Raw genomic sequence first — 15,266 nt, forward strand, 5'->3', positions numbered from 1 at the left:
TTGCGTTGTCGCAACGTCACCCCTGAGACGCACAGTTCCTTCAGATGGAGCGAACGTGGGTGGCGGGCGCCGTAGGGAGAGACCCTCCGATAACCGGCCTGCGGCCGCCCAGGAAACTTACCTCATGGCACAGCTGTATCATGGCACAGCTGTGTGGCTGTGAGGCCGCTGCGGGTCGGTCTGCTAACAGAGGGCAGGTCAGTTAAAGGCGTTTCCTATCACCCAGCTCAAATGAATTATCAAATTCTGAGAACCGGCCATCTCTGCTCAAGTAACGTATCCCCCAGCTCCAGCAAATGCAGAGCCTGCAGCACCCTGCAAAGCTTAGCTGACCTGCACTCCACAAGAGGAAAGTGGAAAATAATTTTCTTGATCAAGTGCTATATAACCAGCAGCACATAAGTTTCTATGTTTTGGTGTTCTACAAGCATCAGGCAAGAATGCTAGAGGTAACAGCTCCTGTCTCTGGGATAATGTATGTAGGCCTCTCTACAGCGTTAGTCAAAGTAAAAACAGGGTGTCTCCAAAATCGTTTTGTAACTGCAGAAACACTCCAGTTTTCTGGAGTGAGAATTTCTACTCTCCTTTGTGAGCAGCAGCCCAATGAGAGCAATGGCAGCCCAAGGTCCTAACTGAACCACACCGTCTTCAGCAGCAGCCTACCCTTTCTCACAAAACCATAGAGGGCTGTGTGTACTGCCATTAATCCTTTTAACTGCATGTGGAAATAATAGGGAAGTGGATACAGAAAAGAGACAGCATTGCCATCTTCCTGTAGGAAGTAAAAGCAAGCAGATGTCAGCCATTTTGTACACTAGCACACTAAATCTCGAGGTACAGCCTTGGGCAATAATAATCCTTTGTCTCAGATAATTGGCATCAGGCTGAAATAATTTTGCAGATCATAGCTGGGATGGGGGAACACACACAACACCATCTAAAAGAACTAGTGGCCACATCTGTAACTGGATCGTGTGTAGGGTTATGGAGATGAAATAGAAACATGGAGCAGAGCAAATTACCTAACAAGGCAGCCATCTAGAGATGTCACTTTTGCCATGTTCTCAAAGCATTTTTCTCAGCTCGTCTGGCATTCATTGGCCTCTGATGTTTACAAGGCATCAGGCAGAGGGAAGAGGCTGTAATCCCCAGGTACTTTGTGAAGGAGGAACAGAAGGTTTTGTCATTCCTGTACTGCTAATTCTGTTGATAAATATGTCTTCTCTTTAGTCCTGGTTGCTACAATCTTATTTTTCTTTCAGAGGGGCAGTAGTGTTTTCCACAGAAAACTGCCCCCCTGGTTCATTATTCTGAGTATCTGGGATGTAGCTTGGAGTTGCCTGTTTGCCATCTTTTTTCATGACACTTTCAGAACTTCTTTGGCTGACACCATGCATGAGTTTGCACTAGGAGATATTGCTGTCCACCTTTCAGTGGACAGTAACATCTCCTAGTTGCTTCTCAGAAGATGACTTCCCCAATCCAAGGCTAATCATCATGTTTTCAAATCTCTGATTACATACCTGTTACATTAATTCAGAGAGAGAAGCGTTAATAACCAAAACAGGGGGAAAAAAATCTTTTTATGCTTGGTAGCTTTTTATGTTTTGAGCTAACTCTTGGTATGTAGTTTAAAGACTAGAAAATAATCTGTGGCCATTTCTGCAATGAGGACACATACTGAGTTTTTACAGTCTTTCCAGTATGCCTCCAAGAATATGTTGCCTATTGAAGACAAAGTAAAACCTTTCCTTTTTGTGTATGTAGTAGTCCAGAGTTCCAAGACTCCAAGTTAATTGGGTCCAAATGACACTTGGCAACTGATAAAAATGAAATTTTATACTTGGGACATGATGTCAAGGTGACCACAGCTACTTTCTCAACAACACACAGAACAGGATTGTGCTTGCACACTCCTTTGTCTTCAGACATATAGATGAGGGCCATAACTTGAATCTGGCTGTGTTGATGGTAACATTTTGCTTTGGTTTCAGAGCATCCATTTAATCCATATCTCAGTTTTTAAGTCACAGCAAAGTGGTTGCTTTCTTTTTTTTTTTCAGTACCTAGGCTAAACAAGGATTATTATTGTGGCTTGTAGGGATAACAGCTTGAACCCACTACAGGATGTCAATATAGCCCTGACACCTTGGGCACCTTGAGCACCAAATGGCACTCTTGGAGTGATCTGCAGCCTTCGGGAACTCTCAAGTGTTTGTACTCCAAAAACCTCTTCATGTAAGTTATCTTCAGTGACACTGTGACCAAGAAGACTGTTTTGAGGAGCAAGCATGCAAAGACCATCATGAGTCAGTCATTTGGCTTCAAATATTGTTCAGCTGCTTGCTGTGGGCTGAGCAGAGAAGTTTCTAACAATGTCTTCCTTTCAAAACAACATAAAGACATCCATCCTGCTTCTGTATTTATATTTGTTAGTATTTTGAAAGCTGGAGTCTTGAAGGTTTAGTCCAGTTTCTGCTTTAGCTTTTTTCATTCTCCAGGGCTCTTGAAACTACGTGTGGTATAAGCTCCATATGATTTGACAAGATGCTGAGGACTGATCAATGGTTAGAAAGTGACTGAAATTATATGCAGAGATAAACGGCCTGTTTTCTGACCTGTGTTCTTAAAGCCTGTGACCATGCTGAAAGTTTGCTGCATGATTGATAGTCTGGCAGCATCACAGAATGGTCCTCCAGTGGTCATGTAATGATGAACACATTGTGAAGTATTTTACATGTATGTGGTATCTTGCACGACAATGTATTGTCCCTATTGCCTGCATATATTACCCAGAAAATACAGAAGATTGGACAACAGCAGCTGGCCATTCTGAAGCCAGACATGGTAGGAGGTGTTTTAATCTTTTGAAGAAATGTGTCTCAGTCTTTTGTCCACAAGGTGGACCAAAAGTTGCTTTATAGAGCCATCCAAAGTAACAGAAACCTTTGGATTCAACTTTTGGGGATCAGAAAGAGAAAATCAAAGACTTGCAAGACATAGTAAGTATCCTGAAACTAGTTTTTACACTAGCATACTGGCCTTCAATTTCAAAAGCAACTATACAGTAAAAGGCTATTGATGGAAGACACTTCCAGCATTAAAATCCAGGAATACAAAGATTAATGGTCTCAAAATTTCTTTAGAAACAAGCATTGTGGATAGAGTTCTGTTGGAGAATATGTTCTGCTCCTGTTTATTACTCAGCGTAGCAACTGACTTGCTGTTTGCAGACTTAGGGTTCCTCTGTTCTTACCTTTAACTTCCTCTAGTGTAATTCTGTCCACATTCTACAGGGTGGTACTGATTGCAGATCTTGGTCTTGAGCTCTTTTTACTGTGTCCTGAATCACAACTATTGTCTTCAACTGTGACCAATTCTGCTGATCCCAAACCTTAGAAAGAAGGATGACTCCTCCCTCCTAGGGCTTACCTTTGCAGGTGGTTAAGTACTCAGGGGATATCTATGGCCATGTCGGCACCAGGGACGTGGATTTAAACTCTGAGTAGTGGTAGCAGTGTAGCCATGGCAGCATAGGCTAGTTGCTTGAGTACACACCCAGATGGATTTTACAGCCTGCATCAGACAGCATCCTTCAGTGCACATAGGGCTGTGTGAATCTCAAGTTCAGCTAGACTAATGTTAATTTTTGACCGCAGCAAAGACATCCCATGAAAAATAAACTGGTGGCAGGGCCAGCGCACAACATACATGGTTAATGTGGACTAGGGATCAGCCTTAGTTTACAGCTAAGTTTCAAGGATGTGATTCCAATTGATTCAAAAGTTCACATGGGTTTAATGAACGGATCAAAAAACATTCCAGCCCTTGCTTTCTCGAGATTTGTACCACTGTGCCAGATGAAAGCAGCTTTTTGTTATTCCTGTCAGGCACTAGTGGGTCAGAGATCTTCAGGTAAGTTTGTTAAGTGCCTTGTATGCAAGGCCTCCAAAACTTCCTGATTGATGTCGATGCAACAGCAAGTGATTGTGGCAGCTCTGCTGTTCCACCATGGAAGGTTATCACGGGGAAGCGGTGGTACGATAGACAGGATAATCACCATTGGGCAACTCACCCCCTGAACAAAGCATTGCAGTATTTAACTTTTTAAAAGGAAAAAAAAAATGGAGAGAGAGAGAGAAACACAGTGATCTGAAGCACAGTCCGTGTGCTTTGAGGAAAGTGTGAGGTCTTCACTGCAGATACTTTCCCTGGTCAGAGGGTCAGTCACAGACCTCCAGCTTGGCACCTCCACCCAGCGCCAGAGGGCTTCTCTGTGAGCTCCAGTGTGCCTGCCTCCGGGCGCAGGTGCCGCCGGACATCATTGCCTGCCCCCGCTGATCTACCCGCAGCCCCGCTCCGCACTGCGGGCTGCAGGCGTACGTGCGGCGCCAGCAGAGGTGGGTCCCACCGCATCGCCGGCATTGCCGCTTTAAGGCATCGGAGGAGGCTGGGGGGACGCAGGCAGCCGAGTTCATCTGAGGACACAGCCCCAGTTCTCAGAAATCCCCGCGCTGCGGGAACATCGAGCTCCCATTACTGCAGTTGAACAAACTGCCCTAGATCGGGGGTGCCGGGCCCACCTCCCCCCGCCCGCGACCGGACCACGTGAGCCGCGTGGAAACAGCCCCCCCGCGGCCCCCGCACCCACGGCCCCCGCACCCGCTGCCGAGGTGACACCGCCAGCCCCAGGGCTTTGCGGCTGTTCTCCTCCCGTGCTGTATCACAGCTATTTTATTGCATTGTTGTTGAGGATCTTTAACTGTCAGTATTCCTCTCGATTTTATTTTTTTCAGAGGGGAGGCCCCTGCGAGCCCACGGCGTCATCCTTCCCAACCCGCGCCGCGGCCATTGCCACGAAAACATAGGAGCACATACAAATTACTTACATTTTATTCGGATATATATTTGTTATAACGCATACGTTATAACACTAAAATATATAATAGGTAGGTCTACACTGTATATATAAAAATATAATTTAAAAATAGATACGCACCTTATATGTATCCCCTGAAATAATTACGCACGTGTATGACATGAACAGTTACATATATACATGCATGTATACGACACACACGCACACGAGAGGCGCAAGGTACACATTTAAATAATAAATTGATAAAACAAATGCCCTTTTTTTCTTTTTATCGTTTGTTTTGCTCGGGGGCGGGCTGCAGAGCATCGCACCACAGACAAAGCGGGCTGCTGGGGAGCAGGGGGTGCTGAGGTTTGCAGCCTGCGGGCGCACGCTGTTACTGGGGAGTGCGTGAAGGTTTTCGGGCGGGGGGGGGTGGGGGTGCGGGTATTACAACCACCTCATCGGGCTGCTGTGGGTTATTAATAGCGCCGCGGCAGCGCCTCTACGTGTGCGGAGCAGATGCCCCAGTCCCAGTATCCCTCTCCCGCTCCTCCACCACAGCCCACCCTCCTCCTCCTCCTCCTCCTCCCGGAAAGGGGACGGGCGTCCCCGCCGCTGGCTCCGCCTCGCCTCACCTCAGATGCCCTCGGCCGCCGCGCGCGCTCGCCGGCCGCCTCCATCTTACGCTCGTCCGCCTCCGCCGTGGCGCAGGGAGGGCCACCGCCTCCGCTAACATGTCCGCCGTCCCTCACACCCTCTGGGGCTGCTGGGCTCGGGAGGAGGGCGGGCGGGGGCGATATAGCCCTGTCTTCCCCTGTTCATCCCCTCCCAGCTCTTGGCACCCTCCATTTCCCTCTTCCTAAAACAGGAAAGCTCCCGGACGTCCACGGGCTTGTGGCTTCCTTTGCTGGGTGCTGTGGCTTTATTTTGCGAAAAGGCGGCGTTTCGCTGCAAAGGCACCTGAACGGCTTTGAAGTTTTCGTTTCTCGAGCAGCGTTAGCCCATCACTGAAGTGCCCTCAAACGGAAGCCGTGCCACATTAACCCGTCAACAGAACTGAGATGATGCCACAGTAACCCATCACTTGCTACTGCAGTAAAGCAACAGACGCCCTATAACCACAGAGCCGAGATACCCACACACATTTTAGCATGGCACCTGGCCTCAGTCAATGCGCAGATCTTGAAAGTGTTAATTTTCTGCAAAACCTGCAAAGGTAATAGAGCAGGCTATTCCCCTTCAACTTAATTGTTCAGGATTTTCTGCAGAACAACAGTTCCAGGCAAGGTGTCAGCATGAGAGGCAGGAAACAATCTGGGGAGTCCTTGTGTTGTATATTCTGAATATCTGTAAATTTCTGTAAATGTTTTCCAATACAGTATTTGCTTTCAGTGACAGGCAGAAATCAGTCTCCTTTCCCTTGCCTTTACTGGTATTTTCTCATCAGAAATAAAAGATATGTTGGGGGGGTGGGGGATGGAGTGGGTGCAGTCTGACTTTGCATTTGACATTTTTAGCGTTCTATCTGAAATTGAAGACATCTTTATTTTTCTCCCTGGTCAGTTGTCCTCAGGCAGCAAGGACCTTTTGCACATCTCCCACCATTTTGTTGCTACTACTGCAAATCCTCCAGCAGTGCAAGTCTTGCAGCTCTAGCATAGGCTGGCTTTGGAGCTTTCTCCACTACAGTACTGGGAAGCCATGCTGGGTGCTGTAACTGAAAGAGTACTGGCAACTAAATTTATAGTAATGTAATTGCCACTCCTGGTGGCATTATGCAGTTCAGTTCTGAAGGTTTTAGTTCATCAGGTAAAATGCTTTCTGGACAAAATTAGTATCTACAAAGCAGCTTTGCAGAAAAGGCCCTGGGGGTCCTCATGGACACTAAATCAAACATGAGCCAGTAATGCGTCCTTGCAGCAATGAAGGTGAATGGCACCTTGGGCTGCACAAGGAGGAATGTTGCCAGCAGGTCAAGGGAGGAGATCCTTCCCCTCACCTCAGCACTAGCAACCCGGAGTACTCCATCAATTTCTGGGCCCCCTAGTACAAAAGAGACATGGATATACTGAAGCAAGACTAATAAAGGGCTCTGAAGAAGGTGAAGGCACTGGTGCATCTCTCCTATGAGGTAAGGCTGAGAGAGACAAGACCATTCAACCTGGAGCACAGAAGGCTCAGGAGGGATCTTATTAATGTATACAAATACCTGAAGTGAGGGTGCAAAGAGAATGCACCCAGGGTCTTTCCAGTGGTGCCAGTGACAAGGCAAAAGGCAAATGGGCACAAAATGAAACACAGGAGGTTCCCTCAGAACATCAGGAAACACTTTTCTATGTGACAGTGACTGAGCACTGTCACAAGTTGCCCAGAAAGGTGCTCATCCCTTCAAAACTCACCCAGGCACAGTCCTGGGCAGCTGGCTCTAGATGTCCCTTCTTGAGCAGAGGGCTGGATGAGATCCCCTCCAGAGGTCCCTTCCAACTTCAACCATTCTGTGGTTCTGTAAACTTAGAGCTTGATGGGTTATTCAGTTCAGGTTCAGAGTCAGTGTTTGCAAAAACATGAAAAAAGAAACTGTTTAAACACAGAATCATAGCATTGTTTCTGTTGGGAAAGCCCTTTAAGATCACCAAGTCCAGTCGTTATCTAACCATAATCTAATTCTACCAAGTTTGGTGCTATTCCATGTCCCTTAACACCACATCTATGCATCTTTTAAACACCTCCAGGGTAAGTAATTCAACCACCTCCCTAACCCTAGCCTATTCCAGTGTTTCATAACCCATTTAGTGAAAAAGTCTATTCTAATATCCGGTCCTCTGGCACAAGTTTAGACTATTTCCTCTCATCCTGTCACTTGTTACTAGGGTGAAGAGACCAAATCCCACCTAACTACATACAATCTCCTTTGATGTAGCTGTAGAGAGCAACGAGGTCCCCCCTCAGCATCCTTTTCTCCAGACTAAACAACTCCAGTTCCCTCAGCCACTTCTCATAAGACCCATTCTACAGACCTTCAGCAGCTTCATTTCCCTTCTCTAGAAATGCTCCAGCATGTCAGTGCACTTCTTGTAATCTGGGTTCCAAAACTGAACCCAGTTCTTGATGTGCAGCCCTACCAGTGCTGAATATAGAGTTCCTAGAGTGTGTGGAGAATAACTTATTAATGCAATTACCCTAGGAGTGTACCAACTAGCGAGGGTACACTCATGGACTTACTACTTGTGAACAGAGCAGGACTTGTGGGGGAAGTGATGGATGGAGGCTGTCTTGGGCATAGTGATCATAAAACAACAGTTTTCAATTCTCGAGGAAGTGAAAAGAGGGGTTAGTAAAAGTGCTACCTTGGAATTCTGTTCAGGAGCCTGATTGACAAAGTCCCTTGGGAGGCAGTTCTCAGGGGTAAAGGAGTCCAGGAAGGATGGACATGCTTCAAGAAGAAAATCTTAACGGCCTAGGAGCAGGCTGTGCCCAGGCGCTGAAAGGCAAGTCCGAGGGGAAGAAGTTGGGGGGCCTGGCTTTGGCTAGAACTCAGGAAGAATATGCTCTGCCTGTGTGGCAGAGAGGAACCTGAAGGTGCTGACTGACAAGAGGATGGATGTGAGCCAGCAGTGTGCCCAAGTGGCCAAGAGGGCCAACGACATCCCGGCCTGTATTAGAAACAGTGTGGCCAGTGGGACCAGGGGAGTGATTGTCCCTCTGTACTCCATGCTGGTGTTACCAGTTTAAGAACCAGACCTTCTTAGGTCCTGCAGAAGGACCAGATAGTCCAGGGGGTAGATACCGAAAGTGCAATCTGTGTTACATCATTCCCATCAGCCTGCACCCCGTTTATAAGTGGGCATCCCTCAGTGTTCTGCCCTTGCTCCCTCTCCTGCTGCCGGTGCAGACCGTTATCTCTTGCCATGCTGGGGAGGTTTTCAGCCTTCTGCAGTCTTGGCAAAGCTAATTTTTAGCTACACAATTTGGGTGTAGTTGGGGGAGGGAAGTGGAGAGGTATGGGGAGGGGGCATTGAGGCCTGGTATTTGGCCTACCTCGGGGGAAGGTTTTGGAAGGTTCCAGCCTAGTGAGGTTTTAAAAAAAAAAAGCCCAGGTTGGAGAGCTGGGCCGAGGCTGAATATGAACTTGTGTGTTTTGTAGTTTTGTGTGTGTTTGTGAATAGTATTTCCATTTAAATTTCCAATTCTCCCCAGTTCTGTGGAGCATTTTTGTTGTACTCCCCTGGGGAGAGGTAAAAGAGCTCCCTGTCCACTCAGCCCAAGACAGCTGGTGAGGCCACACTGCAAGTGCGGCGTTCCACTTACGGCACTGCAGTGTGGGAGGGACATTGAGGCACTGGAGCAGGTGTGGAGAGGGGCTGCTGGGCTGGTGAAGGGCCTGGAGAACAGGTCCTGTGGAGGAAAGCTGAGTGAGCTGGGGCTCTTTACTCTACAGGAGAGGAGGCTGGGGGAGAGCTTGTTGTGCTCTGCAGCTACCTGATTGGGGGTTGTAGAGAGGTAGGCACTGGTCTCTTCTCACAATTAACTAATGATACAAAAGGGAATGGCCTCAAGCTGTGCCAGGTGGGGTTTAGGCTGGAAACATTTTTTCACAGAAAGGGTTGTCAGGCACTGGAGTGGGCTGCCCAGGGAGGTGGTTGAGTTGCCATCCCTGTTTAAAAGCCATATAGATCCTGTGGTTGGGGATATGGTGTATTGACAGACTTGTTGAAGTGGGCAAAACAGCTGGACTTGTTGATCTCAGAGGTCCTTTTCGGCCTGGATGATTCCATGATTCTGTGATGCTGTAACCACTTCCCTGGTCCTGCTGGCCACACTGTTCTAACACAGGCCAGGATGCTGTTGGCCTTTGTGGCCACCTAAGCCCATTGCTGGCTTATGTTCAGCCATCTGTTAACCAGCACCCACAGGCCCTTTTCTGCTGTTCAGTTTTCCAGCCACTCTGCCCCAAACTTACAGCATTGCATTGGGTTGCTGTGACCCATCTGTGAGACCGGGCAACTTGGCTTTGTTCACTTGCAAGTAATGAACCTGGATCCACTGATCCAGTCCCTCTACAGAACCTTCCTATATTCAAGCAAGTCAGCTGTCCTACACAGTTTGATGCCATCTGCAAATTTACTAAGGGTGCACTCAATTCCCTCATGCAGATCATTCATAAAGATATTAAACTGAACTGGCCCAAATATTGAGCCCTGAGGAACGCCACTTGTGAATGGATGCCAACTGGGCTTAAATCCATTCATCACCACTCTGTGGGTCTAGCCATGTTTTAACACAGCAAAACATCCACCCATCCAAGCCATAAGTAGCCAGTTTCTCCAGTAGGATACTGTGGAAAACAGTGTCAACATTCACAGTCATTCCCTCATCCATTAAGTGGGTCACCTTGTCACAGAAGGAGATCAGGTTCATCAAGTAGGACTTGCTTTTCTTAAACCCGTGCTGACTGAGCCTGATCATCTGGTTGCCCTGCACATGCTGTGTAACAGTACTCAAGATGATCTGTTCCATGACCTTCCCTGGCACCAAGGTCAGACTGACAAGCCTGTAGTTCCTTGGGCCCTCCTTCTGTCTTTCCTTGTAGATGGGTGTCAAATTTGCCAATCTCCAGTTAGCTGGGACCTCCCTGGTTAGCCAGGACTGCTGGTAAATGATGGGAAGTGGCTTGGTGAGGACTTCTGCCAGTTCTCTCAGTACCCTTGGGTGTGTGCCCTCTGGCCCCAGACTTGTGTATGTCTAAATAGTACAGTAGGTCACTAACCACCTCCTCTTGCATTATGGGGGCTTCATTTTGCTTCCATTCCCCGTCTTTCAGCTCAGAGGACCTAGTATCCAGCAAGAAACTGGACCTGATATCAAAGTCTGAGGCAAAGAAGATATTGAGTACCTCAGCTGTTTTCCTCATCCTTGACTGTGTTTTCCCCTGCACTCAACAAAGGAGAGAGATTCTCCTCAGTCCTCCTTTTGTTGCTAATATATCCATAGAAGCAGTTCCTTTTCTCTTTAACAGCTGCAGCCAGATTAATTTCTGCTTGGTCTTTGGCTTGCATAATTTTCTCTTTGCATAGCCTCACAACAATTTTGTAGTCCTCCTGAGTGGCCTGACCCTTCTTCCAAAAACCATAAACTCATTTTTTCCTTAACCTTCAATCAAATCTCTCCGTTAAGCCAGACTGGCCTTCTTCCCTGCCAATTTGTCTTTCAGCACATCGGGACAGCCTGTTCCTTGTTGAACAGTGCCCAGCCTTCCTGGTCTGTTTTGCTCTTCAGGACTACCTGCCAAGGGACTCTGTCAATCAGTCTCTGAAAGAAGCCAATGTCTGTCCACTGGAGGTCCCAGGTGGCAGTTCTGGTGATTCCCCCTCTTTACTTCAACAACTTGGAACTCTATTATTTCATGACTGCTCTGTCCAAGATGGCCCCCAATCATTACATCACCCACAAGACCTTCCCTGTTCACAAACAGCAGGGCCAGCCGGACACCTTTCCTAGTTGGCTCTGTCACCAGCTGTATCAGGATGTCTTGTACACACTCTATGAACCTCCAGGAGTGCTCTCTATCTGCTGTGTTGCATTTTCAGCAGACGCCAGGAAAGTTGAAGTCCCCGTAAGAATTTGGACTAGAGATCGTGAGACTTTCTCCAGATTCCTAAGGAATATTTTATCTGTCTCTTCATCCTGGTTGGGTGGTGTATATCAGACTTCCACCATGATATCTGCTTTGTTGGCCTTCACCCTGATTCCTACCCATAAACACTCAACCATATCACCACTGTAATTTAGCTCAAGACAATGTAAACATTCCCTCTCATTGCTTGCCTATGCCTTCTGAAGAGTTCGTAGCGACTGATTGCAGCACGCCAGTTGTGTGACACATCTCACTACATTTCTGTGATGGCCACTATATCATAGTTTTCCTGATGCACAATGGCTTGAAACTCCTGTTTGTTCCCCATGCTGAGTGTGTTAGTGCAAATGCACTTCAGTTGGCCTACTGGTTGCACCACCTTTATGCAGGGAGAAGTCCTAATTCCTGCCTGTCTGTTCTCAGGTGTTCCTGTGCTTACTAACTCATCAATAACCCTTGTGTCTTTGCTGATCCATGGGTCTTCATTCCCTGCCTCCACTGGTGTGGCAGACCAAAAGACCTCACTAGCACACCATCCTTCAAACACTGGTGTGCTGCCCTAGGGCTTATTTCTAGCGAGCCTGGTTTTGTGCTCTTTCCCTTCACATCTAATTTAAAGATCTTTCAATGAACCTTGCTAGTTCCTGGGTTGGAATCCTTTCTCTGCTTTGAGACAGGTGTATCTCATCTGTTGCCAGTAGGCCACCAGGCCTGGTGTCCTGTAAATCAGCCCATGATTAAACAACTCAAAGTCCTGCTCGTGACACCAGGCTCAGAGCCAGGCGTTGATTTTCTGGTTCTTCCTGTGTATTCCCTTATCACTGCCTACAACTGGGGTTCAGAGGAGAACACTACTTATGGTTCTGATCCCTTAACCACTTGTGCTAAGGCCCTGAAGCCTCTCTTCATTGTCCTTGGATTTCTTGTGGCTCCTTAATCACTAGTTAATCAATAGTGGAGAGAGGTCCTTGTATCACTGACCCGAGTCCCAGGAAGGCAGCAGACTTCCCTAAGAAAATGGGTCTGGGCTGCAAATTGGGCCTGCTGCTCCCTTCAGAAGTCAGTCATCTATGACAATGACTCATCTTTGCTTCTTTACTGGAGAGGGTTTACAGAGTGTAGACCAGCTAAACCTCAGAATCTTCTCCAAGCTGGGGGAACCAGCATCCTTGTTGTCATTCACTTCCCCTTGCAGAGTACTGTACCTATTTTGCAGGGGCAGCTGGGAAAGTGGGGGCTGGTTGGAGACTTGACTGCAGTGCTTTTTGCACAGGGCAGGAACTTGTTGCCTTTGCCCACTGTCCTCTAGGTCACTACATTTAGTCAGGCAGAAAGAGTTCTTCTGTTGGGTTTGTTTCAAGGAGAGCAAGGCGTGACTCCAAGAATCTCTCTCTCATGTTCCCTGATGGTCCTCAAACTACTTACCTCTTCTAGGAACAAAATCACTCAGAGGGGCTCTTCTACTTGGGCACACCTCCCATAGGCATGCTCACTGCTGCCATCTGACATAGAAGCGAGGCACACCCTGCAGCCCAACACCTGTGTGGCAGTGTGTTTCCATTTGAGCTCCATCTGAGAAGCTGCATCAGACCTGCCAGGTGCAGTGCTCAGGGGTGCCATGGCCTTCTGCCAGGTGTATATCATCACTCCATTGGTCGAGCTGGCCAAGCTTCAACTCCTTCCCTTTATGCCCTTCTGTGGGAACTGCCATGCACTGCCATACACTGCCTGAAACCCTATGCCATTTGCCTGCTTAGAGCACAGTGACCTGGTCCTGTGCTCTCTGAGGGCGTTTTTCAAAGGTGTGTGTGGTTGCCATTATTCTGCCAACACCCACACCTTGTCAGCCTGTCCTTGGAGAGCTGCTGGCTCCTGGCAGGTTCTCTGTTCCCCTAGCCTTTCCCTACCATGGTAAATCAGCTTAAGTTAAAGTCTGTGGCAAATCGTAGTATCATAGTATCAGTCAGGGTTGGAAGGGACCACAAAGATCATCTAGTTCCAACCCCCCTGCCATGGGCAGGGGCACCCCACACTAGATCAGGCTGGCCAGAGCCTCATCCAGCCTGGTCTTAAACACCTCCAGGGACGGCGCCCCAACCACCTCCCTGGACAACCCATTCCAGGGCTTCACCACTCTCATGGTGAAGAACTTCCTCCTCACATCCAGCCTGAATCTCCCTACCTCCAGCTTCATTCCATTACCCCTAGTCCTATCACTACCTGAGATCCTGAGAAGTCCCTCCCCAGCCTTCTTGTAGGCCCCCTTCAGATACAGGAAGGCCACAATTAGGTCACCTCAGAGCCTTCTCTTCTCCAGACTGAACAACCCCAACTCCTTCAATCTGTCCTCTTAGGAGAGGTGCTCCAGCCCTCTGATCATCCTCGTGGCCCTTCTCTGGACACGTTCCAGCATGTCCATATCCCTCTTGTAATAGGGGCTCCAGAACTGGATGCAGTACTCCAGGTGGGGTCTCACCAGAGCTGAGTAGAGGGGGAGAATCTCCTCCCTTGACCTGCTGGCCACACTTCTCTTGATGCTGCCCAGGATCTGAGTGGCTTTCTGGGCTGCAAGTGCACACTGAGAGCTCATGTTGAGCTTCTCATCCACCAGCACCCCCAAGTCTCTCTCCTCAGGGCTGCTTTCCAGCCAGTCGCTGCCCAAATCAGCTTTAGCTAACTTGATTTTGGATCTTTTGTGAGAGAGACAGAGGATCCCTATGAGGAGAGGCTGAGGGAGCTGGGGTTGCTTAGCCTGGAGAAGAGGAGGCTCAGAGGAGACCTTATTGAAGTGTACAACTACCTGAAGGGAGGTTGTAGCCAGGTTGGTCTTTTCTCCCAGGCAACCAGCACCAGAACAAGAGGACACAGTCTCAAGCTGTGCCATGGGAGGTCTAGGCTGGATGTTAGGAAGAATTTCTTCACAGAAAGAGTGATTTGCCATTGGAATGGGCTGCCCAGGGAGGTGGTGGAGTCACCATCACTTGAGGTTTTTAAGAGGAGACTGGATGAGGCACTTGGTGCCATGGTTTAGTTGATTGGATAGTGTTGGGTGATAGGTTGGACTGGATGATCTCGGAGTTTTTTTCCAAGCTGGTTAATTCTCTTCTCTTCTCTTCTCTTCTCTTCTCTTCTCTTCTCTTCTCTTCTCTTCTCTTCTCTTCTCTTCTCTTCTCTTCTCTTCTCTTCTCTTCTCTTCTCTTCTCTTCTCTTCTCTTCTCTTCTCTTCTCTTCTCTTCTCTTCTCTTCTCTTCTCTTCTCTTCTCTTCTCTTCTCTTCTCTTCTCTTCTCTTCTCTTCTCTTCCCCTTGATTTGGACACTTAGAGCAGCATACAGGCACATAAACTCTACACAAATTCAAATTTGCAAAGACCTGCTCTGCAGCTGACTCTTAATGCTGAGAGAGCTTGAACTCCTTAACTTCTCCTAAAATTCCCTCCCTCGTATCCAGCTCTGTACATGTGTTTTATATATATATATAAACTGATTTTTATATATATATATATCAGTAAGCATTTGGCTTGTAAACTTGCACAGATTTCAACCTCTGCTAAGAACATCAGGGTAGCAGTATCAAGTCCATCAGGTCCACAGTGTTATCTGTAGCAGTAGCCTAGGAAAGAGTTTAAGAAACTGCTTCAAACAAGCTTCAAAGTAGCTCAGAGGGTTTGTGATTTTTTTTTTTCACTGTTTGATTGCAAAATACTTTGACTAGATCCTGGGAGTCAGAACAGGTTCCTTCTCTCATTCAAAGTCAAATGGTTTTAAAAAGAA

Source organism: Dryobates pubescens, chromosome Z (genome assembly GCF_014839835.1).
Source record: "Dryobates pubescens isolate bDryPub1 chromosome Z, bDryPub1.pri, whole genome shotgun sequence".
NCBI lineage: Eukaryota > Metazoa > Chordata > Aves > Piciformes > Picidae > Dryobates > Dryobates pubescens.